Source organism: Balaenoptera musculus, chromosome 2, assembly GCF_009873245.2.
Source record: "Balaenoptera musculus isolate JJ_BM4_2016_0621 chromosome 2, mBalMus1.pri.v3, whole genome shotgun sequence".
NCBI classification, from domain to species: domain Eukaryota; kingdom Metazoa; phylum Chordata; class Mammalia; order Artiodactyla; family Balaenopteridae; genus Balaenoptera; species Balaenoptera musculus.
Genome location: NC_045786.1, coordinates 167,314,015 through 167,329,074, shown reverse-complemented (window position 1 = coordinate 167,329,074; position 15,060 = coordinate 167,314,015). Strand labels below are relative to the sequence as shown.

General features: G+C 43.5%; 1 long non-coding RNA gene across 1 annotated transcript in view; it reads right to left on the bottom strand.

The window, feature by feature from the left end:
* LOC118891320 overlaps positions 1–14,402 on the bottom strand; it is a 29,221-nt gene extending 14,819 nt beyond the window's left edge. The window contains exons 1-2 of the long non-coding RNA XR_005018939.1: positions 14,392–14,402; positions 3,789–3,800 (exon numbers count right to left, since the gene is read on the bottom strand). This is a non-coding gene — a long non-coding RNA (uncharacterized LOC118891320). The remainder of the gene's footprint in view (positions 1–3,788; positions 3,801–14,391) is intronic.
* Between the last annotated feature and the right edge of the window lie 658 nt (positions 14,403–15,060).

The window sequence follows — 15,060 nt, the reverse complement described above, 5'->3', positions numbered from 1 at the left end:
AAAATTAGAAATGGAAAAGGAGAAATTACAACAGACACTGCAGAAATACAAAGCATCCTAAGAGACTACTACAAGCAACTTTATGTCAATAAAATGGACAACCTGGAAGAAATGGACAAATTCTTAGAAAGGTATAACCTTCCAAGACTGAACCAGGAAGAAACAGAAAATATGAACAGACCAATCACAAGTAATGAAATTGAAACTGTGATTTAAAATCTTCCAACAAACAAAAGTCCAGGACCAGATGGCTTCACAGGTGAATTCTATCAAACATTTAGAGAAGAGCTAACACTCATCCTTCTCAAACTCTTCCAAAAAATTGCAAACGAAGGAACACTCCCAAACTCATTCTATGAGGCCACCATCACCCTGATACCAAAACCAGACAAAGATACTACAAAAAAAGAAAATTACAAACCAATATCACTCATGAATATAGATGCAAAAATCCACAACAAAATACTAGCAAAAAGAATCCAACAACAATTAAAAGGATCATACACCATGATCAAGTGGGATTTATCCCAGGGATGCAAGGATTCTTCAATATGCGCAAATCAATCAATGTGATACACCATATCAACAAATTGAAGAAGAAAAACCATATGATTACCTCAATAGATGCAGAAAAAGTTTTGGCAAAATTCAACACCGATTTATGATAAAAATTCTCCAGAAAGTGGGCATAGAGGGAACCTACCTTAACATAATAAAGGTCATATACAACAAACCCACAGCAAACATCATTATCAATGGTGAAAAACTAAAAGCATTTCCTCTAAGATCAAGTACAAGACAAGGATGTCCACTCTCACCACTATTATTCAACATAGTTCTGGAAGTCTTAGCCACGGCAATCAGAGAAGAAAAAGAAATAAAAGGAATCCAAATTGGAAAAGAAGAAGTAAAACTGTCACTGTTTGCAGATGACTTGATACTATACATAGAGAATCCTAAAGATGCCACCAGAAAACTACTAGAGTTAATCAATGAATTTGGTAAAGTTGCAGGATACAAAACTAATGCCCAGAAATCTCTTGCATTCCTATACACTAATGATGAAAAATCTGAAAGAGAAATTAAGGAAACACTCCCATTTATCACTGCAACAAAAAGAATAAAATACCTAGGAATTAACCTACCTAAGGAGACAAAAGACCTATATGCAGAAAACTATAAGACACTGATGAAAGAAATTAAAAATGACACAAACAGATGGAGAGATATACCACGTTCTTGGATTGGAAGAATCAATATTGTGAAAATGACTCTACTACCCAAAGCAATCTACAGATTCAATGCAATCCCTATCAAATTACCAATGACATTTTTTACAGAACTAGAACAAAAAACCTTAAAATGTGTATGAAGACACAAAAGACCCTGAATAGCCAAAGCAGTCTTGAGGGGAAAAAACGAAGCTGGAGGAATCAGGCTCCCAGACTTCAGACTATACTACAAAGCTACAGTAATCAAGCCAATATGGTACTGGAACAAAAACAGAAATATAGATCAATGGAACAGGATAGAAAGCCCAGAGAGAAACCCACGCACCTATGGTCAACTAATCTATGACAAAGGAGGCAAGGATATACAATGGAGAAAAGACAGTCTCTTCAATAAGTGGTGATGGGAGAACTGGACAGCTACATGTAAAAGAATGAAATTAGAACACTCCCTGACACCATACACAAAAATAAACTCAAAATGGATTAGAGACCTAAATGTAAGACAGGGCACACTAAAACTCTTAGAGGAAAACATAGGAAGAACACTCTCTGACATAAGTCACAGCAAGATCTTTTTTGGTCCACCTCCTAGAGTAATGGAAATAAAAACAAAAATAAACAAATGGGACCTAATGAAACTTAAAAGTTTTTGCACAGCAAAGGAAACTAAAAACAAGATGAAAGGACAACCCTCAGAATGGGAGAAAACATTTGCAAACGAATCAAAGGACAGTGGATTAATCTCCAAAATATATAAACAACTCATGCAGCTCAATATGAAAAAAACAAACAACCCAATCCAAAAATGGATGTAAGACCTAAATAGACATCTCTCCAAAGAAGATATACAGATGGCCAAGAAGCACATGAAAAGCTGCTCAACGTCACTAACTATTAGAGAAATGCAAATCAAAACTACAATGAGGTGTCACCTCACATCAGTTAGAATGGGCATCATCAGAAAATCTACAAACAACAAATGCTGGAGAGGGTGTGGAGAAAAGGGAACCCTCTTGCACTGTTGGTGGGTTTGTAAATTGATACAGCCACTATGGAGAACAGTATGAAGTTCCTTAAAACACTAAAAATAGAATCACCATATGACCCAGCAATCCCACTCCTGGGCATATACCCAGAGAAAAGCATAATTCAAAAAGACACATGCACCCCAACATTCATTGCAGCACTATTTACAATAGCCAGGACATGGAAGCAACCTAAGTGTCCATCGACAGATGAATGGATAAAGAAGATGTGGTACATATATACAATGGAATATTACTCAGACATAAAAAGGAACGAAATTGGGTCATTTGTAGAGATGTGGATGGATCTAGAGACTGTCATACAGAGTGAAGTAAGTCAGAAAGAGAAAAACAAATATCGTATATTAACGCATATATGTGGAACCTAGAAAAATGGTACAGATGAACCAGTTTGCAGGGCAGAAATTGAGACACAGATGTAGAGAAGAAATGTATGGACACCAAGAGGGGAAAGCGGCGGGAGGGTGGGGTGGTGGTGTGATGAATTGGGAGATTGGGATTGACATGTATACACTGATGTGTATAAAATGGATGACTAAGAAGAACCTGCTGTATAAAAAAATAAATAAAATAAAATTCAAAAAAAACAACTACTTGCTTATTGGGGCTTAGGGACAAGGAATAATTGCAGGAAAAATCCCCATCGTGATTCTTGAGAGGGGAAATATTTTCTAATAGAAAAATTGGATGAAAAAATTCACATTTAAATAAAGGCTTTTTTGTGTTTTTTATACTTGCAGTATTTTTTAAAAGCCAAAATAATTTATTAAAATATGCCTCTCTTTTTCACTGCAAAGTAAAGGAGCTGTTACAGTGGAGGATTACTGGACTGAATGTCAATATTATGACATAGTATGAGTGTGTTTCATGTTTGGTAATTGCAATCATTGTTGCTTTTGTTGTGGTCATCCATGTACAATGCTTGGTGTCAGTCTATTTATCTCTTGTAAAAATAAAATACAGTGTGTGTGTGTGAAAAAAAAATGCCTCTCTTTAAAAAAAGAAAAAGAACAATACATTGGTAGAGAAATGACTGGACAGGGGAAAGGTTTTAAGGTTCAAAGGGCAACAGACTGTGGGAAGATAAATATATGGGGGAAACTAACAGTGAAGTTTGTTCGTGGATTCCTGTGGTGACTTATCTGGGCTGATAAGAGCCTAGAGTTGCCTCCAGTAAAAGAAAATTTACACCCTGCCTTTGGGGAGGGGATAGAGAGAGCTTTTTCCTATGTAAAAGAAGCATATTTTGGGGTGACGTACTCTGGTTTCCTTTGATACCTGTTATCAAGCACTTATATAAATATATAAACAATTCATTTTTTAAAGTTATACATTTGAGGGACTTCCCTGGTGGTCCAGTGGTTAAGAATCCGTCTTGCAATGCAGGGGGATGCCAGTTTGATCCCTAGTTGGGGAACTAAGATCACACAACCTGTGGGGCAACTAAGCCTGCACACCACAATTACTGAGCCCTTGTGCCGCAACTAGAGAGCCCGCATGCTGCAACTACAGAGCCCACGTGCTCTGGAGCCCACACGCTACAACTAGAGAGAAGTCCACATGCCACAACTAGAGAGAAGCCCGCACACTGCAATGAACAGCCTGTGTGTCACAACAAAAGATCCCGTGTGGGGCTTCCCTGGTGGCGCAGTGGTTGAGAATCTGCCTGCCAATGCAGGGGACATGGGTTCGAGCCCTGGTCCGGGGGGATCCCACATGCCGCGGAGCAACTAAGCCCGTGTGCCACAACTACTGAGCCTGCGCTCTTGAGCCCGTGAACCACAACTACTGAAGCCCGTGTGCCACAACTACTGAAGCCTGTGTGCCTAGAGCCTGTGCTCCACAACAAGAGAAGCCACTGTGATGAAAAGTCCTCACACCGCAACGAAGAGTAGCCCCCACTCGCTGCAACTAGAGAAAGCCAGCGCACGGCAATGGAAGACCCAACGCAGCCAATAAAATAAATAAATAAATAAATAAATAAATAAATAAATAAATAAAATAAATCTTAAAAAAAAAAAAAAGTGATCTTCTCTGAGAACAACGAAAAAAAAAAAGATCCCGTGTGGCGCAACTAAGACCCAACGCAGCCAATAAATAAATAAATAACTATTTTTTTAAGTTGTACATTTAATACTGTTCCTTTTTTCTTTGAACTCATATTTCCAGTCCACTCCTCTCCTCCCAATCTTGTCTCAATGTAAGAAATACATTCTTTCCCTGCCATGAAGATATGGATGTAAATAGAAATGCAGGTGACCATACTTCTCTCTGAGCATGGGCATTAAGTGTTAGAAAAAGCCTTCTGAATTATCATTATGATTATCACCAGTCCACAATTGATTCAGGAACAGAACATTTTGGCAAATTACGTTAGTTATTAAACAAAAAAGGAAAATGTTATTGGAAATGCATCTCCATGTACAGAGATGTACAGAGATTTCTCTCTCTGTTAGTTCATGCTCGTGAGCGTTTATTATTATAAGAATGCAGCGGGGGCCAGCAGCAGTTCTATTTCTATTTTCCACTTTTATAGATGTAAGTTCTGAGAAGGCTTTCTCACATAAACAAGTAGGTGGGAATAGGAGAGGGTTTGCTTCAGACTTTACCCAGTTCTTTGAGCTGTTAAAGAGAAAAACCACAGGCCCCAAACGGCCACTTGGTCTAAAGCCCATGATACTGACGCTGAAAACTCAACCTCTGTGCACTGGTGCCAAACCAAATCTTGGAGACAAAGTTTCGGGTGAAGTAGAAAAGAATAGCTTTATTGCTTTGCAGGCAAAGGGAGACACAGTGGGCTCATATTCCTCAAAACTGTGTGTCCCAACCCAGGGGGATTTGGTGAGGAGTTTTATAGCAATGGTTCAAGGGTGGAGTTGCTGGTAAGGATCAGGGTGTGTGCAGGGTCTGCACTCCTTTAATCTGGCCTCAGGTGATCTCCTGATGAACTTCTCTGGTTCTCCAGGAATGAAGAATGCTTCATCAAGTAGTTAAAATCTTCCATTTGCTGGGGGTTTTAGTTCTGTAGATGAGCTCAAAGATACTGTTATGTATATCCCTTGAGGCAGAACCAGGACCCTGCCCCAAGGCTGCACTATTGTTTCTTGACTGCTCCTCCCTTGTCTCTGCATAACCTCCCTTCCCTGACTAGCAACTGTTTGAACCTGCCCTTCGGAACTCAGGGAAGGTCAAGAGATGGGGGACACAGAAAGGCTTTTGTGTCCAGGAGCCCCATAGGGTCTGCTCAGTTTCAATACCAAACCCAGATTTAATACCTGACCTAATTGCAGTTTCAACCTTCCCCTAGAATGTAGTCTTAATTGGCCAGTCCGGAATTTTCTGGTCAGCTCTGATGAAATTATCCGTCACAGGAACCCTCTCCATCTCCCAAAGGAAGAAGAGGAAATCTGCATGGTAGACCCTCACCCTTCCCCCAAAAGAAGGTGACCAGGTCTGAGACAATCTTTTCTTTTGTTAATAACTTCTTTGCCCCGCCTATCTTCTGTACAAAACTTTCATTTTGTACAGCTCCTGAAGCACCTCTCCGGTTGCTAGGTAGGATGTTCCCTGATTTGTGAATCATTGAATAAAGCCAAATAGAGCCAATTTACTTGGTTGAATTTTTGGTTTTTAACAGATTGTTTTCCAAGTTGTGTGCCAAAATTCCCATAATTATCTCTCATCAAAAATGATTTTTAATACTCTATCAGAACAATTAGGTCCATCTTCAATTTAGTTGGAAGAATGGAAACCCTCTGACTAACACAAAGGGTATTTAGGCATGGGTATTTCTAACTGTCCCTTTGTTTGGCATTCTGAGGTCTTTTACACCCCAAGGGTTGACTGAAAAAAAAATGCACAACCTAAAAGTTGAGCATTATGCTTTATTTGGCAGACAAATTTGAGGACATGAGCCCGGGACGCAGCCTCTCAGATAGCTCCGAGGGACTGCTCTGAAGAGGGCAGGGGGGAGCCAGGATATATAGGAGTTTTTGCAGCAAAGACCAGGCAGTCAGAACATCAAAAGATGACTGTTAATTAAAGAAAACCAGACATCTCAAGTTAAGGAATTTAGCGCTTTTCTTCGTATGGGAAGATGCAAGAGTCTGGGCTCACTGAAAGCATTCCTTTGATGTGCACCTCAGCTCTCTGGGGCCTGTATCCTGTGCTTTCTCACCCCAAATCTCTGGTCAGGGTGCACCGCTGGGGGTGGCTGCAGTGGCTGCTAGATGGGGGGCATCCTGTTTCCATCCTGAGTTTCCTCAGGGCTCACGGGGGTCGGGGGGCGGCTCTAAAGAGATGGCTTGATAGCTGCGACATCTTTGTTCATGGATATGGCAGGCGACAATTTTTCATTGACACAAGGAATTCACCACAGAAAAAGGGTGAGAGGTCTGCCTGCCCTCAGTGAGGTGGGAGAAGGCTGAAGGAGAGAGGAGGAAGCTGCCTGCCTCTTGGACTGCAGGCTGGCTTCTGGGGCAGATGGGCTTTAAGTAAGAGTCAACCGGAAATGGAGGATCTGGAGATTCATTCCCATAAATGACGCGTGTCTCAGTATCCTTTTGATGAGTCTTCCTGTGCCCCGAGGGGCATGTGTAGCCCTGTTTGAAGACCATTGCTCTAGACTCTCCTAGAGAAATGAGGGGAGGCCCCCTGGAGCTCCCCAAACCCAGCCACAGCTGCGCCCTGTGGTGCCAAGGATCCAGTGGTGCCTGCAGCTGGGGAGGGGACGGGGTGGCTGATGTGGCAGCATCTCTGGGAGGACGTTAGAGCTACATCTGTGCCCCAGTGACCATGGCTTCCTGGACCATTTTCCGTGGAAGGCAAGAAAACTCTGCTTCTAGCAGGAGCCGGAGCCATCAGGTCCCTGCGCCTCAGTTTTCCAATTCGAAAATGGAATTTGCAACACCAGCTTCCCAGGGTTGTTGTGGGATGAAATGAGGCAAAGAATAACTAGTGCTTTGGAAGCATCAGGCATGAAAGAGCTCAGGGAAGCGGTTCTCCCCTGGACAGAGCCCAGGAGCAGTGAGGACCCAGGGTCAGTGGGGGAAGAGACTCCACAGTTGTAGGAACTTGCTCTGCACTCTTCAGAGAAATTACCCCAAACTTGAAAGTAAGGTAAGTTGAGGGGTTCGGCAGGTCTTTTCAACATCCTCCTGGGGTCTCGATTAATAGGCTCGCCCAAGAAGAGCATACCTGTCTTCGACTTGGCTAGCGCACGTACCGTTTGTGAAGTTACACACAGGTTTGTAGATTTCTGTCTGGCAGAAATGCCAATTTTTTGGTTCAGTAGAAAAGACAACTCCAAAGATTATGCCTTTATTGACATGGATCAGTTTTGTATCTAGTCCAGCAATTTTATTCTTATTCTAACTTAAATATATATATTTATATATATAAATTTATATATATTTATATATTTAAATTATCCAGTCCCTCAAATGCTCCTTGAATCTGTTCTATTACTTTAGTGGTTTCCTCATTAATGAGTTGAATATTTCACATGTATTCATTCTATATATTTTTTCATTCTACATGAGAATCATGTTTTAAACTTCTTAACAGTTATACTTAGTGCTCAGGACTGGTTATATATATATATCATTTATATATACAATTTCTTTGGATCTTGTTTAGTTCTCTTGATAATCTTGGAAATAGACATTATCTTCCCCATTCTACAGTTGAAGAAACGGAGGCTTGCAGAGGCAGTGGTGCTTGAACAAGTTGTCCCAGATGGTGAGAAGTAAAGGATGGATAGCGTGAGGGGGATGTGAAAACTAAACTTTTAAGGTCTTGGGGTCCTTTATTTACTTTTGGCTGAAAACAGGTGAATTTTTAATGCCAAACTCATGTCCCTCCCCCTCCCCCCTACCATCCCCCCAGCCTGCCAGGCCCCAGGCTGTGTGAACTTGCCCTTCTCTGAGCTCCTCTGATTCTAGCTATGGGATTAGTCCACCTACAGTCCTGCAAACTCTATTCCTCAGACCAGACCAGTGACGCAGTGGCCGCTGAGGATGGCTCGGAGGCTCCAGAGCCCCCTTGAGTCCAATTCCTAGGGGCTGAGCCTTTAGGTGCATCAAATTACCTAGGAGGAGGTGAGGACCCCCTCTAGGAGGTCCACCCCAATCCAGAATCCCCTCGTCTCCAACATCACAGGTGGCTGCCTGGCCTGGCAGGGAGGGCTGAGCCCCTGAGCAGTGAGGGGTCCCTAGCCCGCCCCCAGCCACTGCTCCCACTAGGGGGGCCCATCAGCCCTGGGGACCAGGGGCAACCAGAGACCCTGACGGCACATGTGGCAGAAATCTCCCTTTCCAACCAGGGATCCAGGGGTGTGTGTGTGTGTCTAGTGTGTGTGTGTGTGTGTGTGTGTGTGTGTGTGTGTGTGTGTTCATTTTTGACCAGTGATTAAGTGGAAAAAGTTGACAATCCACAGAATTTCCCTTCCCAACCCTCATTTTCCAGGTTTACTTTTAGACCATTTTCCTGGTTAGGGAAGACCCGAGAAGGATCCAGTAGTAGCTGAGAAAGAAGAACATTCGGCATGTGGTCTCAGGACCGGTTAGGGTTTGAGAAGTAGAAAAGGTCTAATGTCTTAAACATGATGATGAGATGCTTTAACCAGCAAGATTACTTTGACTATGAAATTCATCTCAAGAATAATTATAAAACTCTGATCCCTACAGAATAAATGTTATTAAATAATTAAAAAATTCTAAATGGGATTGTATGAAATTTTAGATCCTGTCACCTGCTCTTTGCACTAAATAACAAAGTATAAATATCATTTCGTTTGATCACATTCCCTCATCTATTCATGCTGCATAACATTCCATTGTTTGGATGGTCCACAATTTATGTAATAAATCCCTATTGATGGGCATCAAGGTGGCTTCCAGCGCTTTCCCCTCACTCCTTCTGCCTCCTGACTGCCCCTGGGGCTTCCCCCCGTGGCCCTACATGGCAGGACATGCCCCTTCCTCTTGTAAGTAATAAACGCTTCTTTCAAGGCTGTTGTCTTACCGTACCTGATTAAAACAAAATCCTGGGTCCATTTTAAAACAACAAGGAGGCCACCTGGGCTCTGGTTAAGGACATGGGCCGCCCACCCTAGCTTTTCCTCCTGGGCCCTCTGTCTGTTCCACCCATTCCCAGACATCTGCCTTTCTCTGCTGGACTGTCCAGTATCCTCCGCCTTGGCCTGGCCAATTCCCCCAAGTCTGTCAAAGTCTAGACTATGATGCTTTGGGCTACATTTGTTCAGTTTCCAAAACACAGCTTCCGGCTGCCCTGGGATGCCTTACCCTGTTGGTACTCCCTTCCCATCTCCGAGAGCTTTACACAAAGACTCAGATACGGACAACAATGGCATTCCTCTCTAAGGCAGTAAGGAGCCTGAGTGAACCGCACTGTCCGGAAGGGGCAGAAGAGCCAAGTTCAGTTGCAAGGGAAGTTATCTTTCAGGAAGCTGACTTATTGCAAGGTTCCGTAGAGGTCTTCCTTCCAACAGAGGTTTCAGATGTGGAGAACACCAGACAGTTCATGGTTCCTAAATTAGAATGTCAAAGGGCTTCCATGAGGCTTTATTTTGAAATCAATAGCCTCTGTTTCCTTTTAAGAATTTCTTGAGAGAGATTCTTTTTTTTTTTTTTTTATTTTGGTTGTATTTCTTTTTCTTTTTTTAAAAAATTTATTTATTTATGGCTGTGTTGGGTCTTCGTTTCTGTGCGAGGGCTTTCTCTAGTTGCGGCAAGTGGGGGCCACTCTTCATCGCGGTGCGCGGGCCTCTCACTATCGCGGCCTCTTTTGTTGCGGAGCACAGGCTCCAGACGCACAGGCTCAGTAGTTGTGGCTCACGGACCCAGCCGCTCCGCGGCATGTGGGATCCTCCCAGACCAGGGCCCGAACCCGTGTCCCCTGCATTGGCAGGCAGATTCTCAACCACTGCGCCACCAGGGAAGCCCGAGAGAGATTCTTTTTGTGAAATCTAGAGGGGGAAAAAAAAGTGCCAGGAAAAAAAATAGAAAATGGAAACTCAAGATGCAAAAGGATTCAGGGTTTTCCCTCAAGGAAAAAACCAGACGGTCCTCAAGTTGAGTTTCATGATCCCTTTGTTGAACTTCAAAAGGAGATGACATTCTTGCAGCTGCCAGGAAATCAGAAGAACCTGCCCATGCTGTGAGCAGTGGGGGATGTGTGCCAGGCTGGATTCCCACTCCCTGGCACCCTCTTCCCGAGACCTGCTCTGTGCCCAAGCTGGGACACTCGGTAATGTGACCCGAGGAAGGGCTGACATGGACTCTTCCACCTTGAATCAGGCAAAGCCTGCATTCCTTTCAGGTGTTCTTTCAGCAGCTCCTAGATGTTCATTTCCCTTGAAACTGGAACCAGATGCCACTGAGGCTGATCAGAGATTCAAAGAGCCTGGGTGCTGCGTAGGGGGCAGAGTAGATAAAGAGAAGAGAGGTGGGTTCAGTTCTCTAGCGCCTGCAGTGGGGTGACCTAGTGTACTCATCCCCGTGCAACACGGAGAGATTCGTGCGCATTAAGGAGCTAGAGTCAGGGGGGTTGAACAGTGAAAGAGCTGTTCCTGCCCCCCACGCTCACATCTCTGTGGATGTGATGGGTTAGAGGATGGGACTCAAAGCCAACATGAAGCCCCATGAGCTTTGGACATTCTTCTGGACTTTGTATGTGTGCATTCTTGACTGCCTCATACTAAGGTGTTTAATAATGAATGGCCCCTCAACCTCCCACCGAGAAAGTTTTGGTGCTGGGGTTCTTGGTAGAACCCCAGCTGCTCCCAGTGACCTGAGGCAGCTGGCGGTATAAGAGGAGCCAGTGGTGGGGGGGGTGATAGCTAGGACATCAGAGGGCTTATCTCAAACCTGCTCTGAGAGGGGTCGAGGAATAGGTCTGTGCCTCTGAGGTGCACATACGCAAGCCCCGGGGCAGAGCTGCAGGGATGGACCAGGCTCAGGGGGAGGCAGATCCAGAGCTAGGTTGACAATAGGCTCCAAATGCCATGTGCGCGTCTGTAGACCAGGTGGCTCACATAGGAAGAGGCACAGTAGGAAAAACTAGAAAGGCGGAAACATTTAACAGGTCCAAAATGGGGTTGGGGACCATTCTATGTTCTTTCTGGAAGCTTCATATACTTGGAGAGGGGGAGCAGTGTGCTGGAGATGGCTCGCCCAGGCTCACAACACTGGTTATGCCTCTCTTCCCAGCTCTGCGTTCAATAATGTCAGGTGGGCGGCTTGAAAGTGGCCATGGTGGGAATATTTACACCATGGCAATCAGCAATTGCTACAAACCAGGACCTCTTTTTTTCCCACAGAGATGGCTGTTGAGCATTTATCAGCACATCACTGGCAACAGGTAAGGGTAGTGGGAAGGCATGTAGGAAAGAGGGAGACCCCTGAGACAACTAAAAACGAATTGTAACCCTGGCCTGAAAGAGAGATTACTGTCGTTTGTAAATGCAGTATCAAATCGTGGGAAGAGTATGGGCTTATGAGTCAGACAGGTCTGCCTGGGTTTGGACCCAAGCTCTGCTACCTATCAGCTTGTATCCTTAGGTACATTGAGCTTCAACTTCATTTGTATGAAGAGGAGATGGCAGTGGTATCTGTCTCTTCAGGGGGTGCATCTGAAAGCAGCTCTTTTGCCCCTTTCCTGTTTGCCCCTTTCTATTCCCCTCTAACCTTAAAAGAACCTAATTATAGGAATGAGATCACTAGCCAATTTAACCTAACTCCTGACTTCTGTTCTCCTGAATGCACACCATGCCTTGTTTAACCTGTTGATTCTTTTCCTACGTAAAAAGAAGTAAGAATGAAGAATTAAGCAGTTAAAAAAAATGACTAGGTTTCTATCCCCAAGAGCCCCCTTAGCAATCCTGCAGGCAGATCATGCAGGCAAGATAACATCTGAAGAAAGAGTCAGCCAGTCTGCGCACAATGGAGAAAGATATAAAACCTAACCTCCTTCCTTGATGATTCACTGAGATTCTTCCCCCTTTTTCACCTTTAAAAACTGTCATGGCTGAAGAGAATCTTCAGATTTGGTCTCTGGACACGAGTCCACCTTCTCCCCAGATTGCCAACTTTTCTGATTAAATCATCTTTCCTTTCTACTGACACTTGCCTCTTGAGTTATTGGCTCTTGAGCAGTGAGCAGCCGAACCTGAGTTTGGTAACACATCTGGTGAGCCAGGTACTTTGTACACACTCTCTATAATTCTTGCATTCCTTTAATGAATGCAGAAAAGCATTTATTCACTTAGTTGGTAAGAGTTTCTTGGGTACCTGCTAGGTCCAGTGTGCTGGTAATGTGATGTCTGATAGGCCAGCAGTGCACAGGAGGTGTAGACAGACTGCCAGAGTGTGCAAGACAGAGCATGACTTTGTTGTATGATGTGAGACCCAGCCCTCAACATGGCCCTCAATGAGCCCCCCTACTGGGGTTCATACCCTTGTGTGGTTCTCTCCCACACTGACTCAGAGTTGTCCTGTGTGACCAATAGCAAGTGGCAGAAGTGATGGTAGGTCACTTCCGAGGTTAGGTTGTAGAAGCCCGTGGTCTCAGCCTGGGGCCCTCTCTCTCTTGAGTCTTTCACGTCGAGGGAAGCCAGCTGCCATGCTGTGAACAGCCCCGTGTCGAGGCCCACGTAGTGGGGTGCTGATGCATTTCTCCAACAACACGGGAGCTTGGAAATGGTTTCTCCAGCCCAGTCGAGCCTTCCAATGACTGAGGCCCCAGCTAATGGCCTGACTGCAGCCTCCTGAGAGACCTTGAGCCAGAACCCCCCAGCTAAGCCTCCTGTAGATTCTGACTCTCAGAAACTATGTGAGACAATAAATATTTATTATTTTAAGCTGTTAAACTTGGGGGTAATTTGTTATCTAGCGATAGATAACTAACACAGATAAGTCTAAAGATTTCTCACTAGAAAACGTCTATGTAATTTTATGGATGGGGAAAACATAAGTTGAAACATAGATATACAACCATAGAATGCTAGAGAGAGAAGAAGTCTTAGAAATCATCAATTCAACTGCATCATTTAAAAAGAGAAGTAAAAAGAATATTTGTTATTAACTAGACTTACAGCATCAAAAAAAATTGCACCCATAAGGCCATTCCCCCATCATGTCAACTATTTGCATTTCTCCAGTCCCTTCCATGCAGGCTATAAGCTGAATAATTACTATCTTATTTATTATCCTGGTCTGTATGCAATTTGTGGCCAATTTCTTAAAAGTTGACATGGTTTCATTTACACGTTTTCATCTTTCTACATAGATACCACATTGGTCATTTAAACTGTGTAGTATTCCATGGTAACAACGAGTCATGTTTGCCAGGTCTTATAGTAAATATTTTTGTTGTGTATTATAAATAACATTATGAGAAACACTGATATACATGATCTTTCCGTTTTCCCCCAGTTGTTTCCTTTGTATACAGTCTTGGGAAAGAATTAATGATATATTTTCTGGCTCCTGATATATGGAGAAGGGAGTGCCAGAAGAGGTACCTTAATTTTGTCCATCCTACACTCTGACATACTGGAGGTCCAGAGAGGGGTGCCCCCTCCAGATGTCTGACACATGATTGGCCTCTAGGAAAAACTCACCTTGACAGTGGGTGGAGGGCTGAGCCAGAGAAATAACAGCCACTATTTATTGACAACCTACTGTGTTCTAGGCATGTTACAGTCATGATTTCTTATCCCTACAACAACTCTTATAAGTATTGTGTGTGTGTGTGTGTGATACATATATCCTATTTTATAGATGGAGAAAGTAAGGCCAACCAACAAGGACCTACTGTATAGCACAGGGAACTCTGCTCAATATTCTGTAATAACCTAAATGGTAAAAGAATTTGACAAAGAATAGATATATGTATATGTATAACTGAATCACTTTGCTGTACACCTGAAACTAACACAGCACTGTAAATCAACTATATTCCAATATAAAATAAAAATTAAAGAAATATTTAAAAAATTAGAAATTAAAAAAAAAAAGAAAGAAAAAGAAAAAAAGAAAGTGAGGTCACATAACTGGTAAGTGATCAAACCAGTAATTCAAACCCAGATCTACTGGACTCCAGTGTTCTTTTCACTACCTCGTCTTGAAATCAACTTTAATTGGTCATTGGTGTTATATTTTGCGACTACATTGACCCCTGACACCTTTCAGTTGATACTACCTGGGGACACCCAGGTCACAGCATGTTACCCTTCCCAAGGACCACATCAGTTTCAGCATCAGTACTGATGCATGACTGCATCTATTGACTGCACACTCATCTGCTCTAGGACCTACTAATTTCCTTCATTTTCTCTGTTTAAGGCAAAGCCCTCAAATTAAATTTGACATGAAGGGCTTTGCTCAAGGTCACCCAATGAGTTAGCTGTTCAATTCCGGCTCAGCCCCTCCCCCCATAAATTCCCTGTCCCTCCACCCATCCCTGGCCATCCAGCCTACCATTTGCATTCCAAGGAGGGGTTGAAATTAACCTTTTCTCCACCCACAGTCCTCCAGGAAAACTGGTTGAGAATCAGTCTGTTGAAGAGTTTCCTCCTTTAGAAACCGAGCCAGAGTGTGACTAATTCCACTCATCCAGGCCTTTTCTGGGAGACAAAGACAGGGACACGGACTTCTGAGCCCCTCCGCAGGCCCCAGGAAACCTGGACAGCAGCTCTGCCAACCTTTGAAGTGTCGTTTCCTCAAAGCTGGGGCTCCAGGGCAGTGGTTCCAACTCCCACC